The 8,273-nt window shown below is 30.8% G+C and overlaps 1 long non-coding RNA gene across 1 annotated transcript; it reads right to left on the bottom strand.

The window, feature by feature from the left end:
• LOC144574421 (uncharacterized) lies at positions 1 to 5,347 on the bottom strand. The gene is made up of 2 exons (XR_013518207.1): positions 5,253 to 5,347; positions 1 to 487 (listed from the first exon to the last, which is right to left on the bottom strand). It is a non-coding gene; the product is annotated as an uncharacterized LOC144574421 (long non-coding RNA).
• Positions 5,348 to 8,273: the final 2,926 nt, after the last annotated feature.

Below are 8,273 nucleotides of genomic sequence, written 5' to 3'. Positions count from 1 at the left end.
AGGAGAAGAAGATAAGCTACACATAAGTAACGGTACTTTATGCAACTTGACCTCAGATATGTCTCCAGTACAGAATCAGCTAGTCTACTGAGTACTAGTAACTAATTACATGCCATCTCAATGTTTGTTTTCCTTCCAAGTATCAAGTAGATTGTATCAGAGCAATAAAAGAGGTTCTTCATCAAGTGACATTGAAAATTTTGCAAGACTACATACGAAATTTCACCTCAAGTAAATTTTAAATTTTCCAGTGGCGTATACAGAAAAATAGTCACAGTTGCACCTGGATCAACATGTATTTGAATACTCAAAAGAGTATATTTGGATGCATGAGAATAGCACCAATACAGAGATAGTGAGTTTGGCACAATATTGGTTCACTGTTTTACTACTTGCTTATTTAAACATACCATGCTTTACTCGAAGACTCGACCAATGAATTAATCCAAGGAAAATAGCCCCATCCCAACATCTTTTCATCATTGGTCTAACAAATATGACATAATCAACAGTAAAAGGATGTATAAATAAAATTACAAATTACCAGAATCCATTTTAACGAAAGACACCAGAAGAAGAATTTCAAAAATGGAGAAGAATGTTTAATAAAATATGTGCCCTCAGAAAAGTTCGTAGGTACATTTTCATAATTCAGAGACAGCCAAAGATAAAACATGCATGCTTTTCTTTCAGTACCAAGTATGATCCTCTGAAAGCTTACTGAGGTCTAATGTTGACCTTGGTTAAATTCAAATATTGTATTCATTGACACCCCTAGTTTTATTTTCAATACCAATTAATGACCGCAATTATCAAAAAGTACCATAAAGTTGGATGCATGCTAAAATTACTCTATTTTCTTCTCTTTTGATGGGGAAATATCTAAATGCTGAAATTATGGAGAAATTGGCTATTTCAAAAGTTTATATGGGCACAATATAAATTTTCCCTCAAATGCAATGTTATCAGAACCGGACCAGACATCCAGACATCGACCCAGTAAAGCTTCGGGTCAATGGTTCCAAACTCCATCTAGTTATTTACTTTCGCATCTAAACTACGCATTTAAAAGTAAGCATCAAGAGACTAAATCAAACTCTACTCGCATCTCAAAAGATTAAGCATGTATGTTATTGTACTAAAGAAAAGTTACCATTTAGCTGTCTCATTTTTGAATTAACTAACACTTCATCATAGGGCACAAGAAAATAAAAGCTAGGGAAGGAGAAAGATTGAAATAATAGAAACAAAAAAGAATATTGCAAAGTCAAAAGATATTCATATGCTTTCATGCAGCTTGAGATAAGTGCAATCAACAATACGAATCATTTTTAGATTAAAAAAAATAAAAATGCAGTGGTTAATAATGATAATAACAATATGTCCTTGATCAAGTGTTATGACCAGAGCAAATTTTGAAAAAAAAAGAAGGTAACTAGTGTTTGTTCGTAATTTGCAAAATGAAAAAAAAAATTAGGCAAGTATAAGTTACAACCAAGAATAAAAGACAAATCAACTTCATTGTGTTTTCAATAATCCAATCCAACATATAAACATGAAAATTGCAATTGCCTACATATGAAAATTGCAATTCAACTGGCAAGGACATTATGTTTCAAAGTTTGTGAAGAAGGGGCAATTCATTAAATTTCTGTAGTTAATTATAGCTAATTCCTTAGGAAATCGGAAACACATACATAAAAACAAAAATTCAATCCCAAAACACAGAATTAGGATTCACTCCTCGAAACAATAGTGATATGCACACCATAAGTATTTGAAATAATAAAAAACAAAGAGTTTAAAGGCTTAACTGATATGAGTGGAAGGATACAAAACAAATTAACAAAATTAAATGTCAGCAATAGTGAAGTGAATGTGTGAACAAAATGCCCTAATTCACACGTTCTTATGGCATTAAATATCTCAACCTATAGATCCCGCATTAAAGTTAACCAAAATCGGGTAAAAGTATTTGATCACAAGTAACATCTGCTCCTAATTTCTCTTCCTCACTGCAACTCAGGTGAGCAAAAGAATTACCAACAAAGAAAAACAATATACCCGTATTAAAATGGCATGATACCATGCTTGTCAGACATAACATATTTCCAGAATCGATTCTAACGAAAGACACCAGAAGAATCATTTCAAAAATGGAGAAGTGTGTTTAGTAAAAATATGTGCCCTCAGCAAAGCTTGCAGGTCGCATTTTCATAATTCAGAGACAGCATGCTTTTCTTTAAAGTACCAAGTATAATCCTCCGAAAGCATACTGAGGTCTAATATTGACCTTGGTTGAAATCAAATATCTAATCCATTGACACCCCTAGTTTTATTTTCAGTACCAATTAATGACCACAGTTGTCAAAAATTACCACATGGAAATATCTAAATGATGAAGTTATGATGGGTCTTTATCAGAGTTCTAAATAGCTAGTTATAGCTTTTTCGGACCTTAAAAGCTATAATGCTATCAGCCATTTTCGGCGCTATAGCTGCCTGTCTTTTTAGTCTTTCCACGATGACGCAATAATCGCTATTTAAAACCTTGGTATTTATCCAAATTTCTCTTTTCTTTCTTTCTTTTCTTTAAATTTTATGCAGGTGATGTTTGGTTGAGGCCTAAGTTGGAATAAACATGGTGCAACAGACTAAATCAAACACTACTTGCATCTCAAAAGACAAAGCTTGCTGCTATGTTCTTGCGCTACAAAAAAGTTACCTTATTATAGCTGTCTCATTTTCGTATTAATTAACACCTCATCATAGGGCACAAGAAAATAAAGCAAGAGAAGGAGAAGATTGAAATAATAGGAACAAAAAATAGATCTTGCATTGAAGTAAAAAAGATATTCATATGCTTGGATGCAACTTGAGATAAGTGCAATCAACAATGTAAATTGTATTTAGTTAAAAAAAAAAATAACAATGTGGATTTTTCCAGTTCCTTCAAATATTCTTGACAATGTTAAAATCCGATTAGAAGACGTGTACACATTAGGTGAGAATTGCCCAGAAGGTGTGATCAGATTTGGTTTTAAGGACTAAGGTGTTTGGGGCGGATTAGGTCATTATGCTTTGGTTTCATTATAGAAGACTAAGTAAATAACCAACAATCCAAGGATTAATAATGTTCATAAGAATACTTTCTTAATCATGTGTTACGACCCGAGGTCAAATTTTGGATTAAAAAAAAAAGTAACTACGATAGTGTCAGTAATTTGCAAAAATAAAAATAAAAATTAGGCAAGGAAAATGTACAACTAGGAACAAAAGACAAATTGACTTCACTGTGTTTCCAATAATCCAGCCCAACAAAAATTGCAATTGCAGAAGTAAAATGAGGTCAAGGGTGAGGAAGAGAAGGGAGTCTCACAAGGGTATTTTGTTAAAAAATTTAGGAGGTAAGGACAATATGTTTCAAGGTTTTTGAAAAAGGGGAAATTCATTAAATTTCCCGGAGTTAATTATAGCTAATTCCTTAGAAAATTGGTTGACTCATATTTAAATTTGTGACCAGAACCTATATATAAAACCAAATTAAAAGAACAAATATCATCCTAAAACATAGAATAAGGATTCACTCCTCAAAACAAAAGTGATATGCACACACTATAAGTATTTGAAATAATAAAAAACAAAGAGTTTAAAGGCTTAACTGACATGAGTGGAAGGATACAAAACAAATTAACAATTTTAAATGTCAGCAATAGTGAAGTGAATGTGTGAACAAAATTAAATGCACTCACATGTTTTTATGGCATTGAATATCTCAACCTATATATACTGCATTAAAGTTAACCAAAATTGGGTAAAATTATTTTGATCACAACTAATATCTACTCCTAATTTCTCTTCCTCAGTGGACTCAAGTGAGCAGAAGAATTACCCACAAAAAAACAATAAATCTGTATTAAAATGGCATGATACCATCCTTTTCAGACACAACAAATTACCAGAACCCATTTTAACGAAAGAAACCAGAAGAAGCATGTCAAAAATGGAGAAGCATCTTTAAATAATATGTGCCCTCAGAAAAGTTTGCAGGACACATTTTCATAATTCAAAGACAGCCAAAGATAGAACAAGCATGCTTTTCTTTTCAGTACCAAGTATGATCCTCTGAAAGCTAACTGTGGTCTAGTATTGACCTCAGTTGAATTCAAATATCCAATCCATTGACACCCCTAGTTTTATTTTCAGTACCAATTAAAATTGATGACTCCAATCTTATTGTACTCAGTCAGGTACACTGGATCTGAATTCCAGATGGAAGTACCATAAAGATGGATGTTTTGATGGGAAAATATCTAAATGATGAAGTTATGATGGGTATATAACTAAATTTCTCTTTTCTTTTTGTCTCTCTCTTCAAAATATCTTACTCCTCCAAGTAGATTAATTTAAGCTATAACTTAATCTAACAAATGAGGTGTAAAATAAAATGGAGTAAGAAATTTAATCCTCATTCATTTTACTCCACAACCAAACATAACCCAAGAGACTAAATCAAACTCTACTTGCATCTCAAAAGGCAAAGCTTGCTATGTTCTTGTGCTACAGAAAAGTTACCATCTAGCAGTCTCATTTTTGTATTACTAAACACTTCATCATAGGGCACAAGAAAATAAAGCAAGAGAAGGAAAAGATTGAAATAATAGAAAAAAATATCGCATTAAAGTCAAAAGAAATTCATATACTACATGCAGCTTGAGATAAGTGCAATCAACAATGTGAATCATCTTTAGATTAAAAAATTAACAGTGTGGACTTTTCCAGTTTCTTCAAAATACTCTTGACAGTGGTAAATCCAATTAGATATATACACATTAGGTGTCTGGGGACTGGGGCAGATTAGATCATTATGCTTTGGTTTCATAATAGAAGACAAATGTAAATAACCAACAATCCAGTAGTTAATAATGTTCATAAGAATACTTTCTTAATAAAGTGTTACGACCAGAGGTCAAATTTTGATTAAAAAAAAAAAAGTTAACTACGAGTCAGTAATTTACAAAATAAAGTTAAAAATTAGGTAAGGAGAAAGCACTAGTAGGAATAAAAGACAAATCGACTTCACTATGTTTCCAATAATCCAATCCAACATATAAACATAAAAATTGCAATTGCCTCTACCCCTGTAGTCTGTACCCCCTCCCTCCCACCGAAGGAAGCGATCGATTCAAGGTTATTGATCTCTGAGTTAAAAAAAATAGAAAATGCAAATAAGGTCACAAGAGAAAACAAACCACTGGAATGGAGATCAAAGAAGCGGACAGCATGCGCCAAATCGAATCAAAGAGGCAGATAGATAGGGATTACTAGGTTTGTTAGAGAAATCAAAATCGACGACAGGATAAAAAATGAAATGGAAGTTTAGTCGCAGAATATTATAAACTGACTGAAATGGGCCTCAAAAAGAGTGTTGGGCCCACAAAAGTAACAAATTAGGTGGCGAAGATTAGGACCGACGTAAAAAAAAAAAAAAACTCGTGGTTCAATCTAACTTTTGACTTGGTTTGTTTTGTGTTGACTAAGCTCATTCGTTAGCTCGCTATAAGAAGAAAATGAAATTATTTTTCGACTCTTTTACTAGTCTTCCTTGTCCATCACAAAAGAATGAATCTATTTATATCTTATCTCAATTCTTATATTATGTACGTAGTTGTGCTGATCCACTAATGACTGAGATTGAAAGATAAATTTTTGAATTGAATATCAACTCTCTAATCATATAATCTGTCTTTATTTGATTAGATACATTTATTTTATGTGTAAAAATCTAAATTTAGTTAAAATCATACTCGTTACACAGACTGCTACATGATTTATCACATTAAAATCAAATAATCTCTAACGATCTGTTTCCTTATTTGTAAGCTATCTCCAATTCTTTGAATTAAATTATTTCATTATTTCTCTTCTTCCTCAATAGTTTCGACAATAGAAATGGAAACAATCATATCTTTTCGAATTTTGTTTAGGGTCATTGTATCTTTGTGAATAGATGAATATCAGATCAACAACAAATGAAAAAAAAAGATCAAATATAACATAAAAAAATTGTTGAAGTATAATTGCGGTTTAATATCTAATTTTCTCCACAAGTAAGATAGGTTATTAAACAATTTGGAGGAGAAATAATATGTAAAGAAACAAAATTAAGAAAGATATAATTAAATTATTCAAGTAAGAATTTTTTTCTATGTATATATTCTTAATGAAAATTATTTTAACAATGAAAATTTCTCTACATAAAAGTTTTAAATATTTTTTATTTTCTCTCTAGATTGGAAAAATATGATTGTTTCCCTCAGCACAAAATCTGCTATTTATGTGCGATGGCCTTTGGACCACATCTCGTCCATAGTGCTCGTTAATTGTCTGATTGAGTAAACAGGTGATAATAAGAAATTAACTTTTTAGGCCCGTTTAAATGAAACAAGGCAACTATTTATTTCTTTTTTGAACACTAAGCTGCACACTAAACAAATGGAGGCTTCCATTACCTCTCAAATTGTCCTTTTTTATTACAAAATTAATATGTTAATCTGTGACAATTTTAATTTAAAAATAAACATAAAGATGAAGATAAGAAATAAAAAATCTAACTTGTGAACCTTAAAAAAAAATCTAACTTGTGTTGATTGTTTCTTTATTCTTTCAGTAATTATAATTTTCTCAACATTATATGCTATTTTAATTCTCAATTAACTAACAGAAAGCATGTAAGAAATAGTTAATAATTTTTATTAATAAGCTAAAGTTGCCTCTTGATTGATTGTAGAGCAACAATTGATCTCTCATTCTTAATTTGATTTATTCTTATTAGTTATCCTCATATAATCTATTACTTACAAAATTATTTTTATATTTTTAATATGCTTATAGATAGAGTTACATGAAATTATACTTCTAAAAGATTAACCTATATAAATATTAATGTACTAAAATAAATAAGGTCCACTCTTTTCGGCACATCAAAATTCTTATACGCAAATTCTCAGTTTCACTATAATATTTTTTTTCTCTTTAAGATACAAAACGTACTGTTACTTGTATATTTTTTTTTAACTTTCCTTTTCTTAAATTATTTGAAATTATTATTTTTTATTTTTACTTTCCTTTGAATAGATGTAATGGACCTGTCCGGTTCTTCAATAAAAATATAAAAGTTAACGGTTTAGTACAAATAGCATAAAATTTTATTTCTTACCGCATCTGTCTAAGTTGCTAAATCGAACTATATAAAGTGTTCGAATTTGAATAATATAAAATATCCTTTGGACACGAGATCAGTCCAATCACCATCGAAAAGATACAATTGTTTCTATTTTTATAGTCGAAACTATAGAGGAAGAGGAAAAAAAATGGAGAAAATGAAAAAATAAGGAAATAATTTAATTGCAAGAATTAGATGTAGATGTAAGGAGAATAAGGAAATGGATCTAACATTCATTCAATTTTGATTGTGACAAATTATGCAGCAGTTTATGTGACGAGTATGTTTTTAACTAAATTTAAATTTCTACATATAAAATATATGTATTTAATCAAAAGAAGATAAATTATATAATTGGAGGGCTAATATTCAATTCGAAAATTATTCTTTCAATCTCAGCCGTTGGCGGATCAGGACAACTACGTGCATAATATAAGAATGGAGATATATATAGAGATGAGCTACGCTACTCCATGGAGTAAAATGAGTTGGTGCTCCACGCCGCTATATTTTCATTTTGAAAGTCCAAACGACCGATCCGAACCGCTCAACATGATCTCCATATTGAAATGTGCTTGGAGACCAAATTTTATATGTTTTTGGAATTTTTTTACTATTTATTAAGCAATTTTGAAAATCGCTGATCCGATGGTCCAAAATTTTTTATTGTTCACAGTAAAACAACAATTTTCAAAATTGCTTAATAAATAGTAAAAAAAATTCAAAAAAATGTAAAATTTGGTCTCCAAACACATTTCAATATGGAGATCACATCTAACAGTTCGGATCGGTCGTTTGGACTTTCAAAATGAAAATACAGCGTGAAGTACAAACGCGTTTTACTCCATGGAGTAGTGTAGCTCATCTCATATATATATATATATATATAGGGTTCAGCTAAATTGCTGCCGGTAGCATTTCAGTGGAGGTGCTGTCGGGGCTATATTTAGCCATGTGATGTTCAAACAACAAATCCAAACCGTTAGATGTTTAATCTATATTAAAATCTACTTGGAGACCAAATTTTATATTTTTTGGATTTTTTTTT

The sequence above is a fragment of the Carex rostrata genome, chromosome 22, assembly GCF_964058835.1.
Source record: "Carex rostrata chromosome 22, lpCarRost1.2, whole genome shotgun sequence".
Taxonomy (NCBI): Eukaryota; Viridiplantae; Streptophyta; class Magnoliopsida; order Poales; family Cyperaceae; genus Carex; species Carex rostrata.
The sequence above is the reverse complement of the archived record's forward strand: the minus strand, read 5'-3'. Positions and strand labels throughout refer to the sequence as shown.